Source organism: Myiozetetes cayanensis, unplaced genomic scaffold (genome assembly GCF_022539395.1).
Source record: "Myiozetetes cayanensis isolate MyiCay16 unplaced genomic scaffold, myiCay2020 scf3, whole genome shotgun sequence".
Lineage (NCBI taxonomy): Eukaryota > Metazoa > Chordata > Aves > Passeriformes > Tyrannidae > Myiozetetes > Myiozetetes cayanensis.
This window is the reverse complement of record NW_026087521.1, coordinates 54,101,205-54,119,993: the sequence shown is the minus strand read 5'-3', so window position 1 is coordinate 54,119,993 and position 18,789 is coordinate 54,101,205.

The following is an 18,789-nucleotide window of genomic DNA, read 5'->3' as shown; positions in this document are numbered from 1 at the left end:
GGTTCCTGGAAGGTCTGTGGCCCTGGCGGGACTCAATGTCTATATCCAGGATTTGGAAAACAATCTGAAAGGGCTGGAGATAGCACAAAGATGGTGTGTGACAGCCAAAGCCAATGAGTTACACGGTGGCTGGATAATCCCTGCAAAAGTGCCATTAGCCTATTAGGAGTGGATCCCTTCTGTACAGTGCTGGTGAGACCATGACTGTGGGCAGCTTCCATGCCCATAACCCACACAGAGGCCTGCAGAGGCCTCAAAAACCCAGTGAGATGATTTATGATCATACTGCTTAGCACACTCAGGAAGGCTGAGAGGAGGCTGTGTGGGAGCCAGAGCAGATGGTTTTTGTAATTTTTGCTTTGCAGACCACCACAATTTTCCAGGGGAGATGCAAGCCCGGGATAGCGGCTGTTGAGCTCATAGACTTGCTTTGTTTGATCATCATTTGCAGACTGTTTAACAGGGGCCGGGAGACCCTAGGAACCACCAAGAGCCAGAGGTTGGCAACCACCAAATATCTGTGTAGGAAGAAGGTACGTAAAAATTCTGTTTATTTAATGGAGATTAAAAAAACCACCTGAAATAGTGTTTTAAGTGCATAATTGGGCATTGAAGTGACAGACTGAGAACTCTGGTGGGCTTGCTGTCACCAGCAGCTCTTCAGTTAATCAACTTGCTTTTGAATCTGGACAGCCGTGCTTGCTGCTGCCATTGGTGTTTCGTGGGCTGTGGGGGGGTCTGAAGACTCTCAAAATGTCTGTGCTTTGTACCACTTACTTGTAATGCAGGTCTTCATGTCAAAGCCTTTCAGGTATGGTGTGTCCCACACACCTTTTAAACAAAAAATTCCCAGCAAGGAACTGGTCAAATTTTACCTCCTGTTGTTAATATTTATTTTTAATTTGAGGCACCTTTGGATGTTGTCCTCATTGCTTGGTCTATCAGTTTTAATGTATAAAGTTTTAAATACATTGTGTTTCAGCCAGAGTCCTTTGGGACTGGTGTTAGTTCTCTTATTTTAAACCCACTAGGTGTGTGGGTGCCTCTGCCTCCCTCCTAGGCTCTTGTGCTCTCTGCCTGGTCTCCTTTCACTGCATGTGGGTGATGGGTTCTCAGAGATATCAGGTCACCTAAAATTTAACTAAAGGGAGAGGGGAGGGAAGGGTTCAAGTGTGCCCTTTGCCTTTATAGAACATGAAAAATGGTTTGGGGTCAACCTTTCTCTGTGCTATCAGGACCTGGACACAGATTTGTAGGAAATGGGTTTTACTTGTTTTTATGTGCATGAGCAGAGAGTCTTTCTTCACAGTTTCTTTGATTATTGTTTCATCCTTCTAATAACATCATTACTGTGTGAAGGTTCATGTGTGTTTCTGTCCTTTCCCTGTGCTCCCTCCAGTAGCTTTAAACCTACTGTCCAGTTTAAAACACATCCATCAGCACAGTAAAGGTGTCAGAGACACAACACTCCCACATTTAATGAAAATCTGTGCCCTAGAAGAGAAAAGAGGCACAAAATAGGCCCCCTTGAAGGAAAAGGCTCCAATACATGCTCGTAGTTTGCTGGAGAATTTCCCATGTAAATACCCCAGCTCAGCCAGCCCCCAGGTTCCCATCAGACAAACATCTGCAGGAGGCAGATGTTAACCCTTCGGACACACTGCAGTACTTTTGCCATGCTTCCTTCCTGCTCCTTTTCCTCTCCCTGTCCCTTCTCTCCCACAAAGACCCTGGCTTTACCTTGCCAGATGATGTTTAGAGGTGAGTTTAGGGATGCTTATAGGACATTTATGGGATGTGCTAGAGCTCAGGGATGCATCTAAGGTAGGTGTCTCTTTGCTTCTCCAGTCTAGAGAGCAGGTTATCCTACCTGTGAGATCCATCTTGGGAGGCATCAACCATTCTCCAAGAGTGCCCATCCCTGCAGTGACTCCAGAGAAACTGCAGTGGATCAGACACCTATTTTCCAGATAATTAAATCACTGAGTTTAATTTTAATATTGCCTTTCATTCAGGCAGTGAGATCCTGAGACCTGCTCTCAGCAGATGTGTATTTCCAGGTGAACGGGGAGGGCTGTTTTGTCTCCCTGCTACCCCAGAGCTGCCTGGTGAGGTGAGACAGGCTACAGCTAAGGAGCCTGGAGTGACTGTGCCACCCTTGCTCACGCTGTGATCATGGCCATTCCACGTTTCTGGCTGGGAAGGGAGCTCCCACGCAGTAAGTAGCCACCTGAGTAACACATGCGGGCACGTGTGGGTGGCTCCGTGCATTTTTAGCTGTGCTGCCAACACTTCAGAGTGAGTTATGAGATAGCTGAGAGAGATTTGGTCCAGACTTGTGTCTCTGCCACAAAATCAGGTTCAGCACTGGCCAGGCTCTTCTGCCCTCAACCTACCCTTAGATGGGGACAGAGCGGCTGCTGGAACAATTTGTGATGTGAATAACTGCAGAGTGCATCTCCGAAATACCTTCTACTTGCAGACCCCTATAGTGCCCTAAAGGAATCAGCAGATTTGCAGGGGAGGATGTTATAGTGCAAGATCTCAGAACTGTTAAAGGATTTAATCCAAACATTCGAGAGAGTCAGAAAGCCAGTTGGATCCTGACAGGAGGGACATTGGTGCAAAGCCCTTGCTGGGTTTCTGATGCTCAGAAATCTTCCTAACAACCCCCATGTCATGAGTGCTTTGGTAAGGAACTATATAAAAATACCAGAGGTATGTTATGCAATAAGGTGTTTGGGATCACAAGGGAGACCTTGCAAATCTAGCCATGAGGTGGCATCTGCATGTAAAAAAAAAAAAATTAAAAACGAAGTTTCTTTCAGCTGCAACCAAAACTTTGTGCTAAGTTAAATCTCCCCAGCCCTGGGCTGATCCCTGTAGCCCCTCCAGGGTTTTCAATGCATCCAACAATGAAAGTGAAATCCAATCCCATCCAATTAGAGGAAAATGAATGGCTCATCTACAATAAATGGGCTCTGAATAACAATAAGCCAACAAGAGAGCAATGAACTGGAGACAGAGTACAATCTTCCTGAATGTTAATCGGCAACTAACTCCACAAGCTTCTTAGAGGTGGAAAGAATTGAAGGAAAATAGATTAGGGAAGCTTTAGAGCACATTGCCTTTTAACTGCTTAGGCCTCACATTTTTACCTAAATACAAGAATGTTTTTAATGCTGCCTTTTGCAGAGTGGAAGGAGTGTGTGTGTGATGGGGGTGTTTGTTCTCAAAGTTAAATGTTTTCAGTTTATTTGTAATTTGTCATGGTAGGTCCTACTGTATAGCCTCTAGTGTTATTTCATGGGTTTATTTATTCAAAAGCCCTTTCCTAAAATTACAAATAGCAGAAACCTTGGAAAATGCTTTCTGTAAATGTGAGAATTTGAGGAATGAGGCTGAATGAATTCAGGAGTTAGCCTGAGACTGAAGAGAAGCTGGAGAGGTGAAAGAGGAAAGATAAGGAAAACTCTGCAGTTCAGCAGTTGAAGTGCTGTCTGTACCCAGCAAGCTCCCCCAGTGCTGCCTGCTCTCTGGTCCCACCTAGATGCCTTTTCATGCTGTCAAGTCTAGTAATATCTGAAATACCTGCAGAGCAGCTCAGCTGCTGCTTTCCACTGCCCTCAACCTCACAGGTTATTTTTGTAAAGTCAGGGAAGATGCAAGCTTTCCTGACCTGACCCACCATTAAGAAGCCCTTGCAATCATGCAGGCTCCATATTCAAGGCAACCAGGTCTCATCAGACTGAGCTGGGCTGCCTATCCTCTCTATTCAGCCTAATAATTCCCTAATTACCTTTGGGGTTTTGTCCCCTCCAGATAAGCAGAGAACTTATTCACCCAGACCAGCACTACCATCCCCTCTTGCCTACTTTCATCCCCAGGAGCAAACACAGAGGCCATGAGCAGTACTGATAGCTGATGGGGCCCCACCAGGTGAGAGCAGGTTAACCTCACTGCAGCCTGGGCACATGCCTCGGTATATTGGTCCTCTGGGAAGTGAAGCGCTCCTATGCTAGTGACATTTGAGGTCCAAGCCAAAAATGGACTGGAGTAACTTTTAACTCAAATGATACAAAGTGCCTTTATAATTTATTCTGCTAACAGGGTTTACTGATGCAAATATGCTTTGTGTGTTGCATTCTTTATCACAAAGGTCTTCCCAGAAGCAGCTCCAAATTTGCTGTTCCATGGCCAAAAAAGCTGGCAACCAGGTCTGTAGAAAACCAAAGTATTCTTTCTTTGTATGGTAAGATGAAAAATGGAGAGAGGAGCAATATCCCCCTTTCCCTTCCTAATCTGCTGTACAAGCAAGGGGTCACTTGTATTCTTTCAGTGGAGCAAGAATTTGATAGGCATGTAGATCAACTATTAAGTAATATACATGTGAAACTAAAGGGGAATTGGAAGGGGGAATTATTAATTTGTTAAATTAGACAACATTTTTGTCTCGGCAGCATTAAAATAAATTTCCAAAGGCCATTGTTTATTTGAACAAAGAAAGGAAAGGAGCCGTTAGAAGCAGTTTACACAGCTCAAATGTGAGGGGTTGTGTGCATTAATAAGAGCAGTGTTGGTGCTCAGCGTGTAGCACAGAGAACACATTTGCTGTAGTGTGCTGGACACACTCTGTCCAGCACTGGGGAACAACATCACACTCTGCTAGAACTTAACACTGAGAGCAAGAAATGCCAAGGAGAATTTCAAATTCAGCAAATATATTTTTTCTAAAAAGTGATTTAAACTGTAGAACAGGACAAGGTAGTGGCCAGTAGAAGCCCCTGGATTGGACTATTTGGAGAAAAAATACTGATCCTTTCTCTTTCAGCAGCCTCAAAGCACCATCATCCTTCCCCTATCTTCCTTCATACCCTCAGCAGTAAACACAGGCCATTTGCTGAAGTCTCCCACGTTGTTTTGTTTCTCGACTTTGGCTGTCACCAACTGCAAAAGCAATTCTTCAGTTAGTTGGGGATTTTCAATGCAAGAAGTTTGTTCTGCAAGTCCTGTGAAGAGTTAGGATTGCTTTGCTCCCCAGATAAGGTGCAGTATAACATTTAACCCAGGCCCAAGCATCTTAAAAAGCATAAAAAATCCTAGCCTTATTGTGCAAGAACTGCATGGCTTTGTGCCATGTGTTTGTACCAACAGGTTAAATCACTGGTTTATAAAACCAGATTCTGGTAACCCAGTTTACCCCAAACAGCAGCACCTGTTCCTCATGGTTATGCCTGTGGAGACAGGGGCACTGCTTACGCAACAAGTTGCTACTCATCATGAGGTGTCACAGTGAAGGTACAAGGTAGGGTAAGGACAATTCTGATGAAAAAAAAACATTTTCTGTGAGAGTTTCAAAGTAGGTATTTTCATTTAGAAGAGCAATATCCCATGAAAACCAATTCCTTTTTCATAAGTGCTCATCATGTTTTCATTTTTTAACAGAAAGGGGAGCCATCTCCACTTGTTCCTGTGACCATTATACCTCCAAAACACTGCAGCCCAAGAGCTGATGTCCATTTTCTTTTGGCACTGGACCACCTCTCCCATGAAGACCTGCACCAGGAGCTCCTACAGGGCTCCTGCCCCTGCTTCACACAGTGGGCAGCTGATATGCCCAACGGATGGATGACCTTCTCTCAGCCAGGAGTGCTTCCTCACCAGAGACTTCAACATCAACCCTGGGGTAAGGTGGCTGCAGTTTGGAGACTTAGGGCTACCCTCATCTCTCTCCCTCATCCTGGCCCCAAATCTCCATGTGACCTCGCAGTGGCAGCCTGGCCTGCAGCGAGCTGGCTGCAACAATGGCAGAAAAGAACTTAGAACTTGCTTACAGCATAAAGTTTAGCCTTTCCAGGCTACAGGGAGGACTTGCTGCTTAAATCTTTGCTCGTGGCAAAAATCTCAGCACCTTAGAAAAGGTGCGATCTTCCTGCTTCAGTGGCCATGGTGGGCTGCCCCAGGTCAAAAGGATTTTTGGATCTTGTGTCTCCCCTCAGGTCACTTACCAAGCTGAGGACCCCCACATCCATACATGACGCAACCCTGGCTGCTCTTATCACATCCATATAAAATTCTTGAAAAGTCTCTTTTAGGTGCCTCCATCAACTGCACCTCTGTTTGGAAACTAAGAAACAAAGACCTGTGCCTTTAACCTTGTTTGGTCTTAGCCCCTTTTATATTCTTTACTAGGGATAGATGTTCCCTGTCATATTTTGTAATCCCAGCCTGCTGAAGAGGCTGATGCCCAGAGCAGAGCGCAAGGCCAGCGCTGCCCTGGCACTCTCACAGGGCTGCTCCCACCGGAGCTGCTAGAACAAAGCGCTGTTGGAGACCGGCTTTGGCGGCCCATGGCTCCCTACAGGGATCTCTTCCCTTTCAGAAAAAAATCTGGCAAATTTTTGCCTTTTCTGTCCTGGCGGTTGTTACTGTTCCCACATCAGGAGGGGTAAGTCAGGAACAGAATGAGTCGGGTCCCGCAGGCTCCCAGCAGAGCACTGAAGACCAGACACCTTTCCCTCAAGAAGTTTTATGGATGTTGTGTAATTTGTGGGTTGTTAATTAATAACTAACTCCTGCTATGTTAATCTGCTTTTACTCTCCTCTCTGTTATCTACTGGCTGGGAAATCAAGGTGGGTGAAACAACATTATATATAAGGTAAAAATTGTGCCCAGGTAGTTCTTGGAAGGGATGGATGCTCAGATGACTTTTTTGATTACTGACATGAACATCTTGACTGACACCAGGAGTATCAGTGGTCTGAAAGGGAGTGCTTACTGAGAAAAACACTGTTTTAGGAGAATATCTGTCTGGATGGAGGTTTCCTGTGCTGAACTGCATCGTACACATGGGACCACAAGTGGCCTCATGTGGGTGGGTAATACTGCTCTACCATGACACCAGTTGTACCTGTCATGGCACCCGTACTCAGGAGAGTGTGGATATGACATAGCTTTCTCGCTTCAGTTACCCCTCTTCAAAAACAGAAGCAGATTTCTGTCTTTTGTAATTTCCAGAGGCTTTACAAAGGGAGTCAAGGCTCAGGCCAGAGCTGCAGGTAGCCCTTTGGGCAGAGGTGTACAACAGTCATTGAAGTACCCAGCTCCTTTTCTAACATCAGACACTCACCATCTCCCACATTTATCTTATAAACACATACTGTTTACATTCAGATATACCCCTGCTACTGTCTCTCAAAGTCTCTTGGTAACCCCTTCTGCAATCAGCTTGCTTTTATTTGAGTGACTGACCCTATGGATAGTGGTAAATACTTTGTTCCCTTCGATGTCCTAGGGGAGCTCAGCTCCCCAGCCCAGTATCTACATCCAGTGTGTCCATCAGAATTGAGGAACTACCATAATGCTGTCACACTCCAACAACACCACCATCAGCAGGAGGCCCAAACTCAGACCCAGCTTTTCTAACGCACAGCTCTCTGCCACATCTTCATTAGCTGTAGGACTGCAGCAAGGAACATCTTGGATCTTCATGTGCACCTTTACTCTGCTCAGCTTGCCTGAAAAGAGAGATTTTAGAATATCTTTGTCCTGGGGCAGCTAGGATTTAGTCTGCAAGCTCTAGCTGCCCCCTCCACTTTCTGAGGGGTTGCAGGCCTGCCACATCCTTAGAGGCTGCCAGAGTGTAGCACAGTTCATTTGAATTTGAAAAAAAGTACTGAACTTTATTTTGTGCCCTAAAATTCAAATCAGAATGCAATGAGCGCATGCCTGGAGGATGTGGATTTAAAAAAGAGCCACTGAGCTCTTTTTCAGAGCTGTCCATGTTTCCCATCTTTCTGGTTTTATCATCTGGAGAGCAAATATTAAAAAAAAAAAAAAAAAAAAAAGGGCATCTGCATCCCAAAACATGGACCTCACTGAAAGATTTTCACTGATACTTTTCCTGTGACAGAAAAAAACTGACTCCTTAGGCAAGATATTCTTGTTTCTTTTTCATCAGAATAAAATTTTGGTTAACTCAGAGAGGCTACCCTAAATATCTTAGCAGGGGTTGGTTGGTTGGTTGTTTTTAAAAAGGGAGAAAAAAAACCCTAAACCGGTAAAGTTTCATCCCAACTCAGATTTTGACAATTTGGGCAGAGTTATGTTGTTTTGGAAGCACAGTCAAAACTGAAAATTATCTCAAAGTTTGCTGTAGGAAAATGGCTGCCACATTAAGTGGGTCTAGCAAAAAGTGCTCAATAGTTTGTCAGAGAGAGAGAAAAAAACAACTGTGTCCCTGAAGTTACCAGGGCTCCAAACTGGGAAGACTCACCAGGTAATCATTTTTCAGCAGAGGTTTGCAGAGAAACTATCAAGCCAATGCAAGAATAATAAATACTTTAATTATAGGCTTTCTCTCCCAACAGAATACATGGATTTTAATGCCTCTTGCAGGGATTTATCGCGCATGAGAATGTGGTATATTTTTTACTGCTCCTTCTTGCTCTTTTACTCGTGAAATACTGGAGTTCTCCAAATATGATGTTCTCAAAGACTAAATCCTTAGCTGGTAGAAAATGGGATAATGCAGCTAATTCCCTCTGCAGCTATACTGATTTGCACCATCTGTGAATCAGCCCCGTTACATTACCTAGGCACAGAGTGGAGTTGCTTTAATTGTTTTTTCTTTTCTTGATTTCAGTTTCAAAAATTAAACTGTCTTACAAAGTACATGTTTACAAATGAGACAAAAGCCATTACACTGAAACTATTTAACTGTAAGCAGGTTAGATCAGCTGTCCTATGATAACAGCTTCTGATATTGGCATCTCTTTTTCGTGCAGGCTTAAAACTTTACTTGCAAAATCTCCTTGTATTCCTTTGAACTCCCTTGGGAGATTAAAAACAACACCACCAAAAAAAATACTCCAGTTAACACTCCCTCATTTCATTTTTAAAGGTCATGCTTAAAGCTGGCAGTTGTTATAGGATCTGTCCTCTGTAAAGAAAAGTCTTAACTAGCCAGGCACAGACTTAACCTCACCATCGAAAAACTAACATTGTCACTAGGATATGGAGAAACCATGGTGAAGAACTAGCAACAGCCAGACCACGGCAGAATGAGCAGTCGGCATCTGCTCGGTGGGCCTTTATCATGCAGTGTTGTATGTACGATTCAAAATGCACAGAACGATTGTTGAAATGATGTAGACAAATTGACTCAAATTAGTTTAGCATGGGCCACGCAAAGTTTAAGCTTGTTGAGCCCAGACACATAGCAACAGCCGCCGTGCCTCGCGAGGCTCCGCGTTCGAAGCGCTAGCAGGAAAGTGGTATTCCAGCCCACGCTCACGGGGCTTGCTTTTGTGCCTGCCTGCCTCTTTTCTTTTCATTTTGCCTGGCTCTAGAAAGTCTTGGCAGAAGCGAGCCCTGCTGAAGACTACACTAGCACTGATAATTTTATAGAAGTACTTGTGAGCTTTAATGTCATTTTATACTTCCTTAATCTTTTGACTGTTACTTAATGACAAACAAATCCCCAAAGAACTGGGGAGGGGGGGGGAAGATTAAAAGGATTTTGAGATTGTATTCTCTGCTTTCAGTCAAACTGTCCCAAATCCTGCCAACACAATTCTCCAGTGCCCTATGACACCCCTCCCCAGACCACCAGGAGTGAGTTTCTTATTGTATTTACAGTAATCTAATTACAACAGTTCTTCAATTCACAGCCAGCTTTGGTATACGGACTTTAGCAAGAACTCTCCTCTCAGTGCAGATTGCAAACTTTAGTCTTTTAAACTAACACAGAACACGCCCCCTCCCCCAAAAAAATTTCTGAAATGCCTGTGTAAGCTACTAAGATGTGTTCCCCCTCCCACGCCCGCCAACGCTTTGCTCATCTTTTTGTTAAGTTTTTCTTTGTGCCAATTTACTGCCTAAGGTAATGAGAGAGTTCCTGAGAGATAATAGTCTGAAAGGTTATTAAATGATGGTAAAAACAGATTGCCTGCCAGAAAATAACTTTCAAAAAAGCTATTTCTCTAAATATGTGTAGTTACCTTAATTTTTTTTAACTTCTTCCAGTATTTTATAGTTGAAGAAGCAGCTACGTAGAGGAAATATAGACTGAACTTCTTACTTAAAAATGAAACAGTCTTGGCCTAAAATTGTCACTGCTCAAAGTCCTTTGATGCAAATCTTAAAGCTGATTAACTTTATTTAGAAGAATCAGATGACAAAAGTAGACAGAGTTTGTACATAATAAAAATGTCAGGAAAATGAAGATAGAAATTATTGTTTTACATGAAGCAAAGTATAGAACAAAAGTAGCATCCACAGTGAATTAGCAAATCTGGACATTCTTCGTGTATCATTGCAGCCATCTAGCTCCATACACAAGTATTGCACTGTTCAGTTTCAGTTCCACCACAGGTTTTTTCTCTTAGAGCTTTTACAGTAACAATGGGTTTACCAGTGAATATCTTCAGCAAGTTTGAGGGAGTTTTCTCTTCTTCCAGTCTGGCATTTGAATTTGTCAGCTCACATACAGTCTAGTCTTGAACTCACTGAAGTTATTAAAATCTTCACTCCCAAAGAGATTAGGAATAATTTAAGTCCAGTATTACTGCAGAACTTGGGTCTTCCTCCTTACTGTGTTCTTTAGAAGATGCACAGAGGGCAGATGTAATGTATGCTCATAGTGCATTTATGAATGTTTCAAATACTCAGTTTGTCCTTCAATATCTGGTTGGTTGGTTTCTGTGAGGCTCATCAATCATTTTCCTTTCTAGTATGTTATCGGCAGTCCTTGCCATGTCAGAATTGTTTTAATATTTAATTCCTCCTGTTGAGATTCATTGCTATGCAAGCTGAAATGACTGGACAGCCAAACCTCAGCTGTTTCCTACTGTTGTCTGTGAACCTCGAAAAACTGGAAACATAGTAGTGCCTTTCTGGTCCCACATTCAGTCTTGAAAAACTGCTTCTAATGTGCTTTGGTGCTGTTTTCCTCCAAGCAAACTGTCCATGGTAATCCTCAATAAATGCAGCAATTATTCGGTTTGTAAAATCTTTAGGTTTCTAGATAATGTGTATGCTCTGCTCAATCCAAGGAACTCATAATAACGAAATAGCTTTGAAAAGTTCATATGAAAGAGACAGCAGCTGCTTGAATGCCTCCCAACTTTCATCAAAGTGTTTTGGAAATGGCAGATTGTACATAGTAGTTAATTTCTGTGAAATTTAACTTCCATTTTAATTTCTGGGATAATAGATCTAATACTCACAGTCCAGTAATTTATCAGGCTGGGCAAGGTACAGGAAATACTCCTACCCTTATAAAACCAAAATTCTTTACCAATTTGGGAGATAGTGTCATATGAGGGGCACCGTCTCTACCGAGGAGGAAGATGCTGCATTGGGAAGTGCGGAGCAGGGAATCCCGAAGTGTATGGATGCCATCTGCTGGCACTAAAAAATATGGCCCTCCACCTGCCTTGAAGACGGGTGTGGAGGGCCAGATCTTGTCTCTCGGATTGGCATGAGGCAGTCACGTTATTCCATGTTCAAACTCACGTCAGTAAAAGAAGAATTAAATTGCAATTATATAAGCCCTCCTTTAATGGATATCTCTGTGCTTGAGCATTCGGTTTGTTTAATGTTTTGTGTCATTCGGGCTTAGTTAGATTAGGAATAAAAAGGCATCTGTGCTTGCAGCTTTTCTAAAAATCATGTTTAGATGGACTAATCCTCATGTAAGTTTATACCAATTAGACTATGGTTTTATTGTTTTACATGCAATGCTGCATGGAAAGGGTTCTCTCAGCAAAGCAAGGTTTAGCCCAGGTGATTTCCTCTCTCTGGGTTCATAACCAGCTTTCCTTTTCAGGGCAGAAATTCAGGCTTGCTCCAGAAGGAAGTCTTGGGAGAATGAACTGCCCAGGAAGGCCTAGGGATGAAACACAGAGCACCCCAACCAGGCAGAGAGAAGCCCACACTTCTACAGGGGCTCATAGCCTCTGTGAAATTCATGGGGTTCAAAGTACAAAAAACAACAAAAACAACAACAAAAAAAAGGGTATATTTTTAAATTAAAGGAGACTAGAGTCCAACAATTTGCACAGGTCAAATAATTATGAATTTTAGAAATATTTCAAGAGAATTTTAAGGTCTATCCTCTCAGCACACTCCTTCAGGAACTGGTAGTTCAACCTGGAGTATGATGCTAAAAGGCAGTCTCTTCCTCAATACAGTCAAGCCCATGCCTTGTATTACTGCTGGCAAAGACCTGTAACCCATCTACTTATCAGGAAATAAAACCCAAGTATGAGTCCTCACCATGGCTTGTCCATCTCTCCTGGACTGACCTCAGAGTCCAGGTGGGGATGTGAGGATAGTTCCTAGGCTCACCCCTAGGTTTTGACTGAGCTAGCTGAGTGTGGGCCCTGCTCTTCCTTAGCTGCTCAAGTCTCGCAGAAAAGCTGGCAAGAGATAGACCCAACCTGATTCTTTTTTTTTTTTTGGTGAGATTAAACCAGAGAAACAGCTGCTGATTAGGGACCTTCCAGCTCACACATCCAATTCTCTGAGGAAACACCAGATCTCAGTGGAAATGCCCTTTACCACAGCAGTGCAAGGCACAACCTTTCCAAATTTGACACAGACCAACAAACTCAGAGGAACTGAAAAATACAAAATGTCAAAGCTTGTCCTTGCATACCTTCTGGCTCCTGAGCTGTTTAGATTTACAGGCAAATCATTCTCTCTCTCCATAGCATTGCTCCAGACAATAAGAATCATAAGATGTCAGCATGGATGGAAGAGCTGGCATGGGAACTTCCACTTGGGGGAAGGTATGTGATCAGGGTGTGTGATTTAACCTGTGTAGAAATGGGAATGATTTGGGTGGTTTTGCTTGGAAATATTAGGCTGAATTTAGAGAGTATGTTCGCAATTTATAATCAGAATTATCATATTGTCATTTCATAATCAGTGAGTAGTCAGAACATGTTTGATTAATTATCTTGGAGTCTATGCATGAAGAAATGGCACCATCTCCCTCATACTCCCCATAATGCACAGTGGATATGATACACTATATTTTTTCCAAGAATGGTCCATTCTTGTGAGGCTTTATCCTTTACGTGGTTCATCTCAGGAAGATGTCTTCTTTTATTTTTTATTCTAGGTACTTCATGTTGTTCAGAAATGACCCAAAGCCAAGCAAGCTGAGAAGGCCCTCATTATCTGGTGCTTGAACTCTGAAACAGAGTCAGAACCAACAGTGCAGCTAATGATGGGAAGTGGTTAATGATGGGTCAATGAAGGGATATGACTAATGAAGGGAAAAGGATTGCAGAACTGCAAAGTCACTGAGTGCACTGCATGGCAGATAAAACCTCCGTAAGTCTTTGTAACCCCAAGCCTACAGTCGTGTTTTCACCTTCCTACTCCCTTTCCTGGTAGCACACCAAGAATTTCCAAATCACCCGTGGCAGGACCTGGCAAAGTTGCAACTCCCACTACGTGAGTTAAGGCTGACCATGCACACATCCAGCCTCTCTCGGGATTCCACGGGATGTCAGAGGGTTGTACTGGGATGTCCTCTTATCAAGGACAGCAATCCCATCAATTCTTTGAAACAAAAAGGAGCTCTGTGTCTTCTACAGACTGTTAACTGCATTACTTTAAAATGCAAGTAATTAATTGTTATTCTCATCATCACTGCTATTATTTTTATTCCTTTTCTTTAAGAGAAAAAGCAGTTAAAGGAAGTAGAGGGTTTGATTCAAAAATCAGGAGAAGGAAGGAAACTATACACCATATACCGAAGAAGGGTACAAAACCATTGTGTAGAATCTAGATGTAGTTGTATAGAGAAGTCCAGGGTTTGTGAAATCACGTGGTTTCTTTTACTTCTGAATGTTCCTTTCACTCCCTCAATATGCCAACTGTAAGTATGGAGTGATCAGGCAGAAATCAGACACAACATTAGAAAACTGTAGGATTACCAAGTATTCACTCCTCAATACTGTCAATAGGATCTTACTTCTTATTTAAAGTAGGTGACTTGTAGTTCAAAAGTGACATGAAGGTATTTTTTGTGAGTTTTCCCACATCTATTTTACAACTCTGTGTCATATTTGTCTTTTCATTTGTAGGAATAAACAAAATAACAGCAGAAATAGTCTCTGGTATGTCACTCCTGTGATAGGCACAACTTGAGAACAGGGTAAGCTGTTGGCTCTCCTGATTAAGAGCTAGCATTGATCAGACCATTTATTAGAACTTAAGACAGATCCTGGTGTGGTTTATTGTTATGCTGCCACCTCTGGAAGGTACCAACAGTACCTGAAAGCATTTGCTTATCTATAATCTGATAATTAAATAGCTGTAACAAAGTCTGGAGATCTCTTCCTGATTTTGCAAATGCTTCTGTGTCTCATCAGTCCACTGGGAAGAACAAGGAAGCAGAGCAGGGAGTTGAATGTCTAATTAAACTGGTGGAAGGCAAGTACCCAGCTCTGCAGAGACATCTTGGGAGAGAAAAGCAAAGAAAGGGGTGCTCAGTGCCTTTACACGCCTGGGTTTTATCTTTGCTTAGTTGTAACCTCAAAAACATGGAAGGACTTCTTGCTGTGTAGATCTGTAAATCAAATAATGTTAATGTTTTATTTCACAACAAAAATGGGGGCATGGTAGAGATAGACTTCAGGAGTGACCTCATGCTTAGCACAGCGTGTTATTTTAAATGTCAACCTCTTGGGGAAGGTTCCCATGCCAACAATTTTCTTCAGAGGTTCAACACTATGAAAGTGGGTGAACACATATTCAAATGGTAACTCATTCAACCTTCCACCTTCATAAAACAGAGCAAAAAAGCTTACAAAAACAGACTAGTAAGTAGAGCACACAGCTGAGAAAGAGCAAGAAGGACATTTTATTTTAAAATTAATAAAAAGCCAGACTATCACAAAAGGGCTGCTGCACTTCTATGCAGCATACCACACCTAGGAGATTAAACAGAAATATTATCATCTATACCTATTTATTCAAGGCAGGGATCTGACCTTTCTGGGCTCATTTGTTTCAGCAAACTTTGCTCATGCTACTCATGACTGCTCGTATTCATCGGACTTGCAAGATTAGAACATCAAATAACTGCTGATAATACAAAGACAGTGTAAGACAGGAGGAACAATAGTGTTTCTTCTTATGCAATTATCTTTTTTGTTTTTTTAAGACTCTGAGAAACCACTTCAATTATTTTGATCATTTTCCTGTCAGAGGTAAGTTCTTTAATTGGCCAGTGTACTTCTATAGATAGGAAGCTTTTCTGTGGTCTTTGCAAACCTCAATTAATACATTAAACCAGGTACTACAGTTCTACTAAATAATATTATTGCAATTATTTTATTCCATGTTTGTCAGTGTCTACCCAATCATTTTCTCAGCTGTACAGAAGAAATGCCACCCTGCAGGTTGAGCAACAGATCCAGACTGCTTCAGGGGATGGGTGGCTTCAGTCTTGTCCCTTGACCCCAAAATGACACTGTGGCCTGACCTATAAAATGTGGACAATAGAATCTATTCACCTTTGTAAACACTAGGGCAACATATGGTTGAATAGTAGTATGTAAATTTAAAATCTTAATTAAACTGAGGCAGACAGCCAAGTAATCACAAGGCACACACTACTTGAAACAAGCTCATTAATAGTCCTGCTGTGGAACCAGTTTCTTAATGGCTCAGTAATGAGCTAACTACAATCTGCAAAACCACGAATCTTGATAATTTTTTAAGTATATAATTAGATTGTGATAATGGCTTGAACTTGTGTGTGCACATGTAACCAAAAAACGATACCTCCAAGCACTTAACAGACTGAGACTTAAAATCTGCTCTTGTTTATTCCCAATTTGTATTGGTATAACTCTGCAATCATCTGTGTTACAGAAAGCAAGGAGGATACTCTGGCTTTTCTGTCAATACCCGGCACTGTGATGGGACATCAGTAGGATGTTTCATCTGTTACTTTCTGACCCCTTAAGCAAAAATGTTGTGTAACCAATCCACGTCTTCAAGTTCCTTCCCTTTCATGCTCCAGTCACCCAGTACTCCAACCAGACAGTTGCATTTTCTGTGAGACGAAATGCACCTGCAGGTAAGGCATCATGCTTAATCAAACGTGTCTCTTCATATGCAATGAAGACATTACATACGTTTGAGTAGGGTATCCTGCTCTTTCATTCCACCCTGGTTTTGTTAGTAGGAACATCATCCAGCAGCTTCACTACCAAAAAACGTCGAGATATTAATCTCCCTCCTTCCCCTCCTTTCTTCTCTCCTCCCTTCCAGCACATTATTAACCGAGGTCATCTACTCAGGGACCTCATTTTTAAGCCCCAAGGTAGATTTATATTTCTAATTTGCAAAAGCACAGGCCTTGCCTAATCTCTCTCCATTACACCACAGGTATGGATCTGCGATGGGGATGTGTTCACATTCGTGGCACACAGCTTAGGTAACAACACCCCATAAGGTCTATCTCTGGCTTTGGCTGCTCCACTTCATAATCTCTAGGAATGGATTAAATAAAACAGCACATACAGTATCTCACATTGCCCTCCTCATTCAACATGTCTCCTGTTTAGCAAACAGTTCAGCAGGAGTTTGCTGTCCAGTCACATGTCTACAGAATTCACCAGATACACGCTCTCCCCACAGCTTTGACTTTTCACAACGGCTACCTGCTACAGGAAAATGGAACTGCAAGGCCTAGGAGTTCAGCAGACACTTAATTAAGTTCTTAACTTAAATTAAGTTCTGCATTGAGAGAGCAGGACTTCTTTCAGGGCTCTTTCCTATGTCTACGTTGAATCCAATACAGTAAAAACTCCAGCTCTGGCTGCAGCTCCCCACAGATACTGCAGCAGTAGAAGCAACCACAGTCCTCATAGTGGAATGCAAAACTTACATATTTTGACTTTACTTCAATTATTTTCTGCATCTATAATCATAGTGCATTCACAAACAAAATCTAAAACCCTATAATCTAAATGAGGGAACCACTCCTCCACCGGGGAAGACAGAATGTTGTATTTTTTCCATTTTAAAATTGTTAAGAGGATAATTATATCCTATATGCAGTGAAAGAATGTTACTTATTTCTCAGAAAGATCAAATAATACTAAAGACTTTACTGAATATACCAACAGCATACCATCTTTGAAACTATTTATAAATGTTCAATGAATGAAAAATTAAATGAGACCAAAATAATCATGATGACAAAATCTCTGAATCCAAAACCTTTTCCTCAGCTTTGACGTTGGTTTAGCAATGTAATAGGGACAGTGCTCATTTGTTTTCTGTTGTTTACAGAGATGTCTGCCTGAAGTTATTTCAGTTACTACACCTGTTAGTGAAACTTCTCTGCCAGTAACTGTGGTTTTACGAGCAAGTTGGTTCTTTCTGTCAACTCAGCAAAACACTTGACCGACTCAAGTGAGTCCTTCTGTGCCATCCTAAGTCTTTCAGAGTCTGAAAAGATTTTAATCTCTGCAATGCCTTTAATTTTCAGTTACTAGGAGGCAAAACATGCTTCGATGCCTCATGCTGTAAAGTTTATGGGTGATTAACTCTACTACAGAAAAAATATTCAAGCAGCAATTCTTTCTGTCGCCATGAGAAGCTACAGGCCTTGCATTTGAAGCAGAGAACTGCATGTAAAGAAAACACTGCATTTGGCTGGGCCTCAGGGCAAGGGATGAATAGCAGCTACAGGAAAATATCCTCATCTCAAAGATCAAAAAGATGGCAACAATTGCGAGAAGGGTCTGTTAGTACCAGGCAGGTAAACACTAAATAGTAAACACTCTCTGTAAACACTGAGTAGAACTCCTCTGAGTCTGTACAGTATTTCCAAAGAACACAAATAATTCATGCACTCTGTGTGTTCCATGTGCTGGAGGAACCCAAGGGGTGCTCCCTACCAGACACAAGCCTTGCTTTTTCACTTGGATTCTTCCATGTTGATGCTTTCACTGTTCAGATCCAAAACAAAGAATATGGCTGCTATTTGTTCAGCAGGTCAGCAATGCCACATCTCTGTTATCAGCAAACCCTTCTGAGCCCATGCAGCATTGCTCTTATGGGTCACATTGATGCACAAAGGGAGGAGGAAGTTTACATGGTATTTTGCTACACAACTTTTTTAAACTCACAAAGCATTTCATAGGGTATGTATTTCTGTGAGGCTGAGAGTTCTGTTTCTAAAATCATATTTGAAGTACCTGCGACTTCCTCTCTCCCTTAGCCATCCAGCCCTTCCTTGCCTAACAAACTTCCTGTTCATCACTGTTCATCCCCAGAGATCCTTAGAGATGTCCATGGAGAGGTCCCAAAGAAGGGGATGAGCACCAGAAAACTCGTCTTTCCCCAGTTATTCTCACTGGTGTAGTTACCTAGAGAGTCATGCCCTCAAACCATGATGACCACAAGTTTATTCCCTACAGGCTGCGAGAAGCTCTGCTCACTCAAATAATAGCTGGGATACGGGGTGCAATGTAAACATTGCTTAACACAAACCCAGATCTTTGGGATTAGCGTCGCGGCTTCACATCACGCCGCTGGCCCTGGGCTGGGTGCAGCTCCTCGCAGGACAGCGCTGTTCCGTGCCGCAGGGAGCTCCTGCAGCCTCCCCGCTGTGCCAGCAGCACGGCCAGGGCGCCCCAAGGGCGCATCTGCTCACCCCAGCTCTCGTCTGAGGCGCTTCCCAGCCCAACCGAGCGCCGCAAGCCCATCTCCTGCACCCCGCAGCATCTCGGTCAGCTACGGCAACGCCT